The sequence below is a fragment of the Panthera onca genome, chromosome B4, assembly GCF_046562875.1.
Source record: "Panthera onca isolate mPanOnc1 chromosome B4, mPanOnc1 haplotype 2, whole genome shotgun sequence".
Classification (NCBI taxonomy): Eukaryota; Metazoa; Chordata; class Mammalia; order Carnivora; family Felidae; genus Panthera; species Panthera onca.
Genome location: NC_138345.1, coordinates 132,927,718 through 132,939,760, shown reverse-complemented (window position 1 = coordinate 132,939,760; position 12,043 = coordinate 132,927,718). Strand labels below are relative to the sequence as shown.

The window sequence follows — 12,043 nt, the reverse complement described above, 5'->3', positions numbered from 1 at the left end:
GCACCTTTGGTAACTATATACTAAAAAAAAAAAAAATTTTTTTTAATTAATTAATTTATTTGTATTGAGAGAGAAAGCACACACGCACATGGGGGAGGGGCAGAGAGAGAGAATCCCAAGCAGGGTCCACACTGTCACAGCAGAGCCCCAACGCAGGGCTTGAACTCACAAACTGAGATCATGACTTGAGCCAAAATCAAGAGTCAGATGCTTAACCAACTGAGCCACCCAGGCACCCCGGTACTAAAGTATTTTTCTTAGGAAACAAGATTAAAAAGTAATGAACTGAACTTTTAACTCAACAATCTAGAAAACAAGTAACAAACCAAAAATAAATTAACAATGGCAAAAGCATAAACATAAAGCAATCGTCAAAAAAGGGTAGACTGAATCAAGAAAACAAACACCTTTTTTGTTTTAAAATATATAGGTAGGTAATCCTTTAGAAAATCTGATCAAATTTAGGGAAAAGAGAGAGGTCGTAAATTAACATTAGGGCTCAGAAAGAAGATATTATAATTACAGATTTGGGGAATAGTTTTTAAATTGTGAGAGAATTACACATAACTTGACATCAATAAACTTGAAGATAAAATAAAACGCATGACAGTCAAGAAAAACAGAAATTACTAAAATCAACTCAAAAACAGTTATGAAAACAACAATAAAAACCCACAGCAGAAATCTGTAAAATATTCAAAGAAGTAGCCAGTAAAACTACATCAGACACAAACAGTTTTCTGGGCAAATTCTACCAAACTTCTATCAGATAATTTCTAGGTCATTCCTACTATTTCCAAATTTATGGAGACAAAAGAGAAAGCTTCCTCATTTCTTCTATATGGCTAACCTATTCTTGATATACATCTGGACTGAGATGATATGAAAAATAAAACTACAGACCAATCTTCACTTGTGGAGACAAATATAAAAATCCTAAGTAAAGTATCAACAAATAGAATTGGGCAGTTTTAAGAGAATAATAGTTCATTATGATCGTGTAAAATTTATACCAACAATGCAAGGATGGTTAAATTATAAAATCTATTAACATAAATAACTTCATGTGTTCAACAAGTACGTGCTGAATGCTTTCTATGTGCTAGTTGAGTCAGTAAGGCAAACTAGAAAGGTTCTTGTGTATGTGGAGCCAACATCCTTATGGGAGAAGGATATCACTGATAAGGAAATCCAGAGTTTGATGGGATACAGCATGCCTGAAGGAGGCTCATTTTAGATAAGGTGATTAGGGAAGGCTTATCTCAGGCAGCACATTTAAGCTCAGTTGAAAAGCAATCCTTTGAGTTTAAAAAAAAAAAAAAAAAAATTAAGTTTATTTATTTATTTTGAGAGAGACAGAGGCAGTGTGGGGAGGGGAGGGGCAGAGAGAGAGCGAGAGCGAGAGAGAGACAAGAGAGACAGAGAGAGAGAATCCCAAGCAGGCTTTCCGCTGGCAGCACAGAGCCAGACTCGGGGCTCAAACCCATGAAACTGTGATATTATAACCTGAGCTGAAACCACGAATGGGACAGAAACCAAGAGTGGGACACTCAACTGACTGAACCACTCAGGTGCCCCACCCCTTGAGTTTTTAAAAGAACAAGAGGGATGACCAGGAGGCTAGGAAAGGTGAGCAGGGGAGAGAGGTGTAAGATAAACTTGGGGAGGTAGGAAGGGCTAGATCATACTGAGTCTTTCGGGCCACAGTATTTTAAGAATTGTGGAAAGCTGGGGTATCTGGGTGGCTCAGTCAGTTGAGCGTCCGACTTTGGCTCAGGTTGAACCTCACAGTTCATGAGTTCCAGCCCCACATCGGGCTCCTTGCTGTCAGCACAGAGCCCACTTCAGATCTTCTGTCTCTCTCTCTCTTGCCCCTACCCCACTCATGTGCTCTCAAAAATAAAAAAAGCATTAAAAAAAAAAAAAAAAAAAAGATGGGGCGCCTGGGTGGCTCAGTCGGTTAAGCCTCCGACTTCAGCTTGGGTCACGATCTCGCGGTCCGTGAGTTCGAGCCCCGCAACAGGCTCTGGGCTGATGGCTCGGAGCCTGGAGACTGCTTCCGATTCTGTGTCTCCCTCTCTCTCTGCCCCTCCCCCGTTCATGCTCTGTCTCTCTGTCTCAAAAATAAATAAAATGTTAAAAAAAAAAAAAAATTAAAAAAAAAAAAAAAAGAGGAATAGTGGAAAGCCACAGAAGAATTTTAATGCTTATTTATTTTTGAGAGAGAGAGAGAGCAAGGGAGGTGCAGAGAGAGAGGGACACACAGAATCCGAAGCAGGCTCCAGGCTCTGAGCTGTCAGCAAAGAGCCAGACTTAGGGCTTGAACTCACAGACCGTGAGATCATGACCTGAGCCAAAGTTGGGTGCTTAACCATTGAGCAACCCAGGCACTCCAAAGCCACAGAAGAATGTTAAAACAGGAGGCTGAACTGCACAATTTTATCCATGACTCATTCTCCACCTACCAGCTTCTCAGGGGCCTAGGCAAATGGTTAGGACCTGAAAAAATATATTTATAAGTCAAAGACACAAAAAGAAAACTATAATCATAAAAATTAATAAATGCTTAAATGTCCTCAAAAACATAAAAACACAGGATTTTCATTCACTGTTAAATTTAGGATTTATAACATTTTCATTACATTTGAAAATAATTCTCACTTTGCAAAAATTTCTAAAAAAGTTAGCTATTAAAAAATCTTAGGTAATTATAAATTAAGTCAGTTATTTGTAGCCAAAGAATTTCAGAAACAAAATTATCAATATTCTGTAAACATGTGATAGCAAAAATAAATAAAACCACATGTTTAATATGGAATGTGGGTGCCTTTTAATAGGTTTCCTACAAAGAGGGGCAAAGTCTCCAAAACCTCCCTAAGTATGCATTTCAAGGTTCCACCATCACTTTAGGAGAGACAGAATCAGATTTATGTTTAGAAAACTCATCCCGTCTTGTATATAGAGAATATAGTATAGAGGACCAAGAAGGGACCAGCTGAGATAGGAGAGGTGGAGAAAAGTATACACTATATTTAAAAGGTACAAGTAATTGTCATAAGATAAATGGTTGTTGTTAAGAATGAAATTTGTGACCATGAAATCCAGTAAGGCCAATCAACTCTTTCAAGAATAAGACTCCAAATTCTGGACCCATCATTCATTCATGCAGTCAAGAACCTTTTTTTCTTTTTTTTTTTTTTAAATATTTACCCTTGAGAAAGAAGGACAGAGTTGGGGAGGGGCAGAGAGACAGAGAGAGAGAGAGAGAGAGGGAGAGGGAGAGAGAGACACACACAGAATCCGAAACAGGCTCCAGGCCCCAAGCTGTCAGCACAGAGTCCCATGTGGGGCTCAAACTAGGGAACAGCGAGATGATGACCCGAACTGAAGTTGGACGCTCAAACAACTGAGCCACCCAGGCGCCCCTCCCCTCTCCTTTTTTAAAGCATCCACTATGTATTACATACTGTGCTACAGCCAGGCCCTGAGGGATAAAAAGAATGGTTGCTAACACCCTGAAGGACAGAGGCAGGTAAATCCATAATTAAAATATAGCATGGTAAGTGCCATAATTAAAGAACAGAGATATAACATAGTTATGCCATGGGATTACAAAGAACTAACTTCTGGGAGAGTCAGGAAAGATTTCACAGGGGATACGAGATTTTGAACACAGTCTAAAGAATGAGTAGAATTTGCTATGTAGAGAACACAAGAAAGGCAAAGACTTTTCTAAGTTTTATCAACTTCCAGTACTGTCAAATGATGGCAACAACAAAGGCTAACAAGAAATGATATAAACGGAAAAGCCAAGCTTTTCAGGATTCTTTTTTTTTTTTAATTGTTTATTTATTTTTGTGAGAGAGAGAGAGACAGAGTGCGAGTTGGGGAGAAGCAGAGAGAGAGGGAGACACAGAATCTGAAGCAGGCTCCAGGATCTGAGCTGTCAGCACAGAGCCCAACACAGGACTCAAGCCCACGAATTGAGAGATCGTGACCTGAGCCGAAGTCGGATGCTTAACCAACTGAGCCAGCCACCCAGGTGCCCCAAGCTTTTCAGGATTCTTAATCCCAACAAAATCAGAAGGTGAAAATAGCCAACGCTGCATCAGAATGTGGCTTTTACTTCTGGATCTAGTACATAGGAGGAATTCAATGAATGTTTGTTGGATGAAGGACCAAACATATAAGCAAAGGAATAAACGGATGAATACTACAAACCTAAGTATTTGCAGGGTACGAAAGAACGTAACACTTAAAAACCTATAATTGGAAGATAAAACACGTACACAGCATAGTCAACAAGAAAGTGTGAGATAAATTGTTAACTGTACAGTTCCAGCCTAGGAGATATAGGAGTTAGGAAATATGGACACTACAGATCAGTGGAGCTGTACTTCAAAGGAAGGGCAGGACCAGAATGGTCAAAACAGATGCGTCAGTATGAAGCTAAGGAAGCTTAAGCTGCAGGACCCCTCACTGTCATGGGGCTCTCCCAAAGCTCCATTTGAGCACTGTTCCCAAATGATCTCTCTCTGCTTTTTTTCTGCTGCAATGTGTTTCTCCTCCTCCTCCTCCTTTTTATTGTGGTAAAATACACATAACATAACATTTACCATCTTAACCAGTTGTACAGTTCAGTACTGGTAAGTATACTCACATGGTTGTGAAACGGATCTCCAGACACTTAGAGCTATTTCATCTTGCAAATCTGACATTCTATACCCATTAAACAACCCCTCTTTTTCCTCTCCCCCCAGCCCCCAGTAACCACCATTTTATTTTCTATTTATATAAATTTGACTACTTTAGATACCTCCTTTAAGAGGAATCATCCTGTATTTGTCTTTTTGTGACTGGCTTGTTTCACTTAACATTCTCCAGGTCCATCCATGTTGATATATGATAGGATCTCCTTCTTTTTTCATGGCTGACTAATATTCCAGTGTATGTATATGCCATCTTTTGTTATTCCATTCAGCCGCCAGTGAACACTTGGGGTGCTTTCACCTCTTGGCTATTTCTCTATGAATATGCATATGCAAACATCTCAGTTCTTTTGGATACATACTCAGAAGGGGGATTCCTGGCTCATATGGTAGCTCTAGTTTTTATTTTTTAAGGAATCTCTGTATTGTCTTCCACAGTAGTCACCTTATTTTATAATCCCACCAACAGTGCACAAAGGTTTCAATTTCTTTGCCAACACTTGTTATTTTCTGGGTTTTTTGGCGTTTTTGTTTCTGGGTTTTGATTTTTGGGTTTTTTTGATAGTAGTCATCCTAGTGGTATCTCACTGTGGTTTTGATTTGCACTTCTTTGATGATTAGTGATGTTGAGTGTCTTTTCATATGCTTATAGGCCATTTATATATTCTTGGAGAAATGTCTATTCAAACCCTTTGCCCATTTTTTAATCAGGTTATACAATTTTTTGTTGTTGTTGAGTTGTAGTTCTCTACATATTCTGGATAGTAACCCCTTATCAGATATATGATTTGCAGACATTTTCTCCCATTCTGTAGGGTGCCTTTTCACTCTATGGATTGGGTCTTTTGATGCACGAAATTTAAAAAATTTGATGTAGTCTCATCTGTCTGCCTTGCCTGACTTTCGGTGTCACATCCAAGAAATCACTGCCAAGTCCAATGTCACAAAGCTTTTCTCCTGTATTTTCTTCAAACAGTTTTATAGTTTTAGGTCTTAAGCTTAGGTCTTTAATCCATTTTCATTTAATTTTTATATATGGTGTGTGAGACAAAGGGCCATCTTCATTCTTCTGCAAGTGGTAGCCAGTGTTCCCAACACCATTTGTTGAAAAGACTCTCCTTTGTTCCCCATTGGGTGGTCTGGGTACCCTTGTCAAAGATCATTTGACCTTATATGTGAGTGTTTATTTCTGGGCTTTCTATTCTATTCCATTTGTCTATTTGCCTGTCTTTATGCCAGTATGGCATTGTTTTGGTTGCTGTAGCTTTGTAATATATTTTGAAATTAGGAAGTGTGACTAGTCCAACTTTGTTCTAATGACACTTTTTATAAAGTGTGCAAAGACAAGATACATTCATTACTCTTAACCCATACTGTTAAAACCACAGTCTCTTTCCATCTCAGCTTTCCCCTCATGGCTGCAGGCATTTGGGGGATCCATAAAGGGAAAGTTATACTAGAGACAAATCCATTTTGGGTTTAGTGGAATATATTCACGTGGTTCTTAGCACTTCTGTGTATGGTCGAATTACTGTTAACCATCCTAGCATACAAAGATGACACTGGGCCAACTTACTCTGTATGATGACAGAAGTGTGCAGGGCCAGATCATATCATGATGTAAATGTGTCAATTCAGAGTATTACAGGGTAGCCAATGTACAAGAAAAAGTGAAGCCTTACAATATAAAGGATACTTGATAGAGATTTCCCCAAAGTTGATAACAATCTCAAAAATGTATATAATGTTACTAATAACAAGTTGTGAGGATGAAAGGAACTTTGTTGATTCGTCATTATGAAAAACCCTAGTGTGGTCAACCATGCTATAACAAACAATGAATTATCTTTCTAGTCTCTTTCTAGAAAATATCACAGAACCATTGTAACATAAAGGGGCAAAAAAGACGATGCAGCCAAAACATGTAGAGAAAAAAGTTTCACAGTTAAGTAGTGAATACAAATGCTAGTGCTATTTTTCTGAATTTTCTATTTGTCCACTTCTTAAAAGTCACCATTTTTTGTGTGTGTGGTTTTCTTTCCTCGTTGTAAATAAATGTTCACTTTTGTACAACTCATATTTGAATTAATTCTCTTTTCCTTAAAGAGCATTCCCAAAAACCTAGATTTGCTCCTGGTCAGAAAGAAGGGTCTCTGCCTCAACAGAAGCATCTAATGGAGAAGGAAATGAGCTGTGCATGGAAGCCTTACAGGGGGCCACTGGACAGGGGTAGAAAGACCCTCTCATTGACTAATTGATTGATTATTAAAAACTTTCCATTTATTTATTTTGCGGGGGTGGAGAGAGACAGAGAGAATGAATGAATCCCTAGCAGGCTCTGTACTGTCAACACAGAATCCCATGTAGGGCACAAACTCACTTACTGTGAGATCATGATCTGAACCAAGCCAAGGAACTGGACACAAAACCGACTAAGCCACCCAGGGGCCCCTAGTTTGTTTTTTTAAAGTAAGCTCTGTGACCAACGTGGGGCTTAAACTCATGACCCCGAGATCAAGAGTCACATGCTCTACTGACTGAGCCAGCCAGGTGCCCAAGGACCTTTAAACGATAGAAACAATATGCATAGGTAGGCTAAAGGCATCTTATGGAGGACCTCAGAAACAAGGAAAAAGGCATCTTCTGCCAAATAAACAATAACCAACAACTGTCTCATAGATAGAGACACCTAAAGAATAGTGATAAAATCAGGTCTGTTGGAATACCCTCAAGAAAGCATTGAATACAGGGGCACCTGCATGGCTCAGTCAGTTAAGCGTCTGACTCTGATTTCAGCTCTGGTTGTGATCTCATGGTTCATGAATTTGAGCCCTCAGCCGGGCCCCTCACTGACAGTGCTGAGCCTGCTTGGGATTCTCTCTCTCTCTCTCTCTCTCTCTCTCTCTCTCTCTCTCCTACTTGCACATGCCTTCTTTCTCTCTCTCTCTCTCTCTCTCTCCCTCCCTCTTTCCAAAAAAAAAAAACAAAACCACAAACTTGAAAAAAAAAAAAAAGAAAGCACTGAATATAAAGTCAAACATGATATACTAGCAATTCACTTTTCTTCTGCTTATGAAAAATATTCTGGGGTTAGGATTTTTAATAGCTCCACCTCAGATTTTCAAAGTGAGTGTGCAGACCAGGGAGGGTTTCTTAACACTCAGACATTTTCATTCATTCAACATATTTATATATTTATATATATAATATATATTGTATATATTTATATTTATATTATATATATTATATTTATATATATAATAATATATATATTATATATATTTATATTTATATTATATATATTATATTTATATATAATAATATATGTAATATATATTTATATTTATATTATATATTATATTTATATATATATAATATATGTAATATATATATTTATATTTATATTATATATATTATATTTATATATATAATAATATATATATTATATATATAATATATATATGTATATATATACAAAATTGACATTTTGTATGTGCTACTGGCAGTGACCAAGATGACAAAGGTCTCTATCCTTGCAGAGCTGAAGATTTAGCAAAAAGCCTTAACCTGACATTTCACTGCCTGCCATCATCATGTTGTGCCTCCTCTCTGCCATTCTATTCACCTCTACTTCAGCCCAAACTTCAGCCCATAGACATGGCTGGCAGGAAGGGAACCCAGGAAGAGCGCTCAGGGCAGAACTTGTATCCACACCGCCTAGTGATCAGAACATTTGGGGGAGAAATAAACACCAGCTTCTCTTCATGACACCCCTGGAGATTCTTGCAGCTGAATGTGTTATTTCTTCACCTGTATTTACATCACACTATTTAAAAATTTGAAAACATTTTACAACTTCATGACAATAACATCTCCAAAGCGAGGCCTTAAAACACCAATTTCAAGGAACTGGACAAATACATCCTGCCTTTTGAGTAATGTTTTTTCATAAAGTCAGTTATTTGTCCATAAGCAAAATATAAGCTACAGAATTAAGACTATTATTAACTTAACCGCAGTTTTCTAAGAGCTGCATGATCTACCCTATGCACTGTTGGTTAAAGTCATCACATGAACCTGTAAGTAGTAGCAGCCCTCAGAGTTTGAAGTCATTTTCAACTATGAAACACATAATTCCTGAAGTTACTCCTACTGTAATTAAAATCCACGGCCCAGACACCAAAGAGAAACCTCATAAAATATAATTCAGAATTTATTATGTATGATTCTGAGACTGGGGGGGGGGGGGAAGGCAATTTTTTGAGAGAATTAATGTTTTTTTACGTTTATTTATTTTGAGAGAGCGAGAGAGAGTGCGTGCAAACAAGGGAAGGGCAGAGAGAGGGAGAGACAGAGAATCCCAAGCAGGATACGCACTACCAGCGCAGAGCCCAACGTGGGGCTTGAACCCACGAACCATGAGATCATGACCCAAGCCAAAACCAAGAGTCAGACGCGTAACTGACTGAGCCACCCAGGCGCCCTGAGAATTAATTTTTTAAGTAACTCCAATGCAAATTACAAAATTTATTAGCAAGTGACAGTTTCCCAAAGACCTAGTACAAAATGTTTACGGTTATGCTAAAATTCCCAGCAGCAAAAATTCCATGAGCATAACTATCATCTATTGAACCACTTTGTGGCATTTTCAAAATACTAATTAACTTGAAAATAAAACTCATTTCCTTTCTCTTCAAAATAATTAAAAAGATTATATAGAAACCCAACTATTCTTCTGATGTCCAGCTTACTGCTGTGTAATGACTAAGTTTACAGAGTTCAATTTGGTACTTCTTAGTACATTTATTTCAACGTGTACATATTTCAGTGGTTTAAAGAAAACACACTGGTGAAAAACTCATGGTAGAATACGGAAAATGTTAAAAAACAAAACAACACAACAACACCCCTCTTTCCTAATGGCCAAATACCAAGGTTTGTATTGTGAAGATAATTATGTATAAAATAAGTGACTTGGAAATATTTTTTCTTTTCTTCTTCTTCTTCTTCTTCTTCTTCTTCTTCTTCTTCTTCTTCTTCTTCTTCTTCATTTTGTTTTTAGGAAATACTATAGAGCTGCCTAATTTTTTTTAAAAGAAGAACCCAGAAGAATGGTTCCCAAAGAACTTAGTGTTAAACTTGGTGGCTAAATATAAAACAAGGAACGCCCTACTCTTAGTATAGAGACTGGGGGAGAATAAACTGAGGGAGAATAAAGTTGCACCGCAGTATAAGATGATTCTGAGGAAGACGGAGCTGTAAGTTAATGAGTCAGAGTAGGGGCAGAAATAAAGATAAGGTAAGGACAAGCTGTTAGACTTAATGAAAGGTCTGTATAATTAATAATTCAGAAAAATTAAAAGGGTATTTTATAACTAGACATTTAAGTTGGGAAAAATGTAATTAGGAAGAAGAGAATTTAATCACGATACTGGAGTTAAGACATTTAAAAAACAGCACCTCCAGCACAAAGTCGTATTACACCACAGAAGAGTATAAAGAGCAACGATGATTCCATAAATCACATTCTTCTCTCCAAATCAATATAAAACTGTCTTCAACACTTTGATTTCCATATAGGCCTCCCATGCAAGCTCTGAGCAGATTTTCCCTTGAAAAAGAGAAATCAAAAAAGATGGCACCCCAAGAGAGCTGAAATATAGGAATTGATATAATTAATTCTACCAACAATCCCTAAAAAGGGGATGCTGTCTATATAACACATTATAAAATGAGATTGAAATTTAATATGTATGCTTTATTTAATACAACATATGTAAAAGATTATCATTTCAACATAAAATCGATATTATTAATTTTACATTCTTTTTTTTGGGTATTAAGTCTTTGAAATCCAGGCTGTCTTTTGCATTTAAAGTACATTTAGGGGTGCCCAGGTGGCTCAATCAGTTAAGCATCTGACTCTTGGTTTTGGCTCAGGTCATGATTTCATGGTCCATGGGATTGAGCCCTGCGTCAGGCTCTGTGCTGACAGCGCGGAGCCTGCTTGGGATTCTCTCTCTCTTTCTCCCTCTGCCCCTCGCCCACTCGCTTGTGGTCTCTCCCTCTCTCAAAAATAAATAAATGTTTTTAAAAGGCATATAAGCTTTCTCTTTTATAAAAAAAATAAACTACATTTAAATTTGATTGCTAACTTTTTTTTTTACTGTGGTAAAAAACACATAACATTAAATTTACCATCTGAATCATTTTTAACTGTAAAGCTCAGTGGAATTTTAAGTATATTCTTATCATTTTGCAACGGATCTCTGGACCTTTTTTATCTTCTAGAACTGAAACTCTATACCCATTGAACACTAATTCCCTCTCTTCCCTCTCCCTGGCCCTTGGCAATCATCACTTCTCTATGTTCTGTTTTTATGATTTTCACATTAGATGACTTCAAGTTAAGCTGAGTCATATAGTATTTGTTCTTTGCCGATTAGCTTATTTTGCTAAGCATAATGCCCTTCAAATTCATCTATATTGTAGCATGTGACAGGATTTCCTTCTTTTTGAAGGCTTCATAATATTCCATTGTATGTACATCCCACACTTCCTGTATCCGTTCATCTGTCAGTGGACATGTAGGTTGCTCCACTGCTTAGCTGCTGTGAATAATGCTGCAGTGAACACGAGTGTCCAACTGTGTCTTTGAGATCCTGCTTTGAGAGATCTGTTTTTATTTATTTTTTAAAATGTTTATTTAGTTTTGAGAGGGAGAGAGACAGCAAGCAGGGGAGGGACAGAGAATCCAAAGCGGCTCTGCGCTGACAGCAGAGAGAGCCCAATGCAAGGCTTGAACCCACAAACCGTGAGATCATGACCTGAGCAGAAGTGGGATGCTTAGCTGACTGAGCCACCCAGGTGCCCGGAGAGATTTATTTCTAATGCTGAAATTTCATAAAATGAACCAAAAGTTGTAAGAAAATTTAATCAACAAAAATGTACTAGAAAAGTTGAATCATTGCATGCAGCATGTTAAAGACAAATATCTTTTGAGAATATGAGTCAATTTGAGCATGGAGATTTAAAGTTTAGACTTGTGTGTAAACTAGATTTTAATAAAGAAATGAAAAAGGAGGTCAAACTCATTAATACAGTTGCCCCCCCCCCCACAGGTTTGAATTGTGCAGGTCCCCTTAAATGCAGATTGTTTTCACTAAGTACAGTATGGTACTGTAAATGTACTTTCTCTTCCTTACAATTTTAAAACATTGTCTTTTCTCTAACTTCTTTTATTGTAAGAATACAGTTTTTATAAAATATATGACATACAAAATAGGTATTAATTGATTGTTTATGTTATCGGTAAGGATTCTAGTCAACAGTAC

General features: G+C 37.4%; 1 protein-coding gene across 11 annotated transcripts in view; it reads right to left on the bottom strand.

The window, feature by feature from the left end:
* TNRC6B (trinucleotide repeat containing adaptor 6B) overlaps positions 1 to 12,043 on the bottom strand; it is a 249,515-nt gene that overhangs the window by 138,354 nt on the left and 99,118 nt on the right. The gene's annotated exons all lie outside the window — the stretch shown is intronic.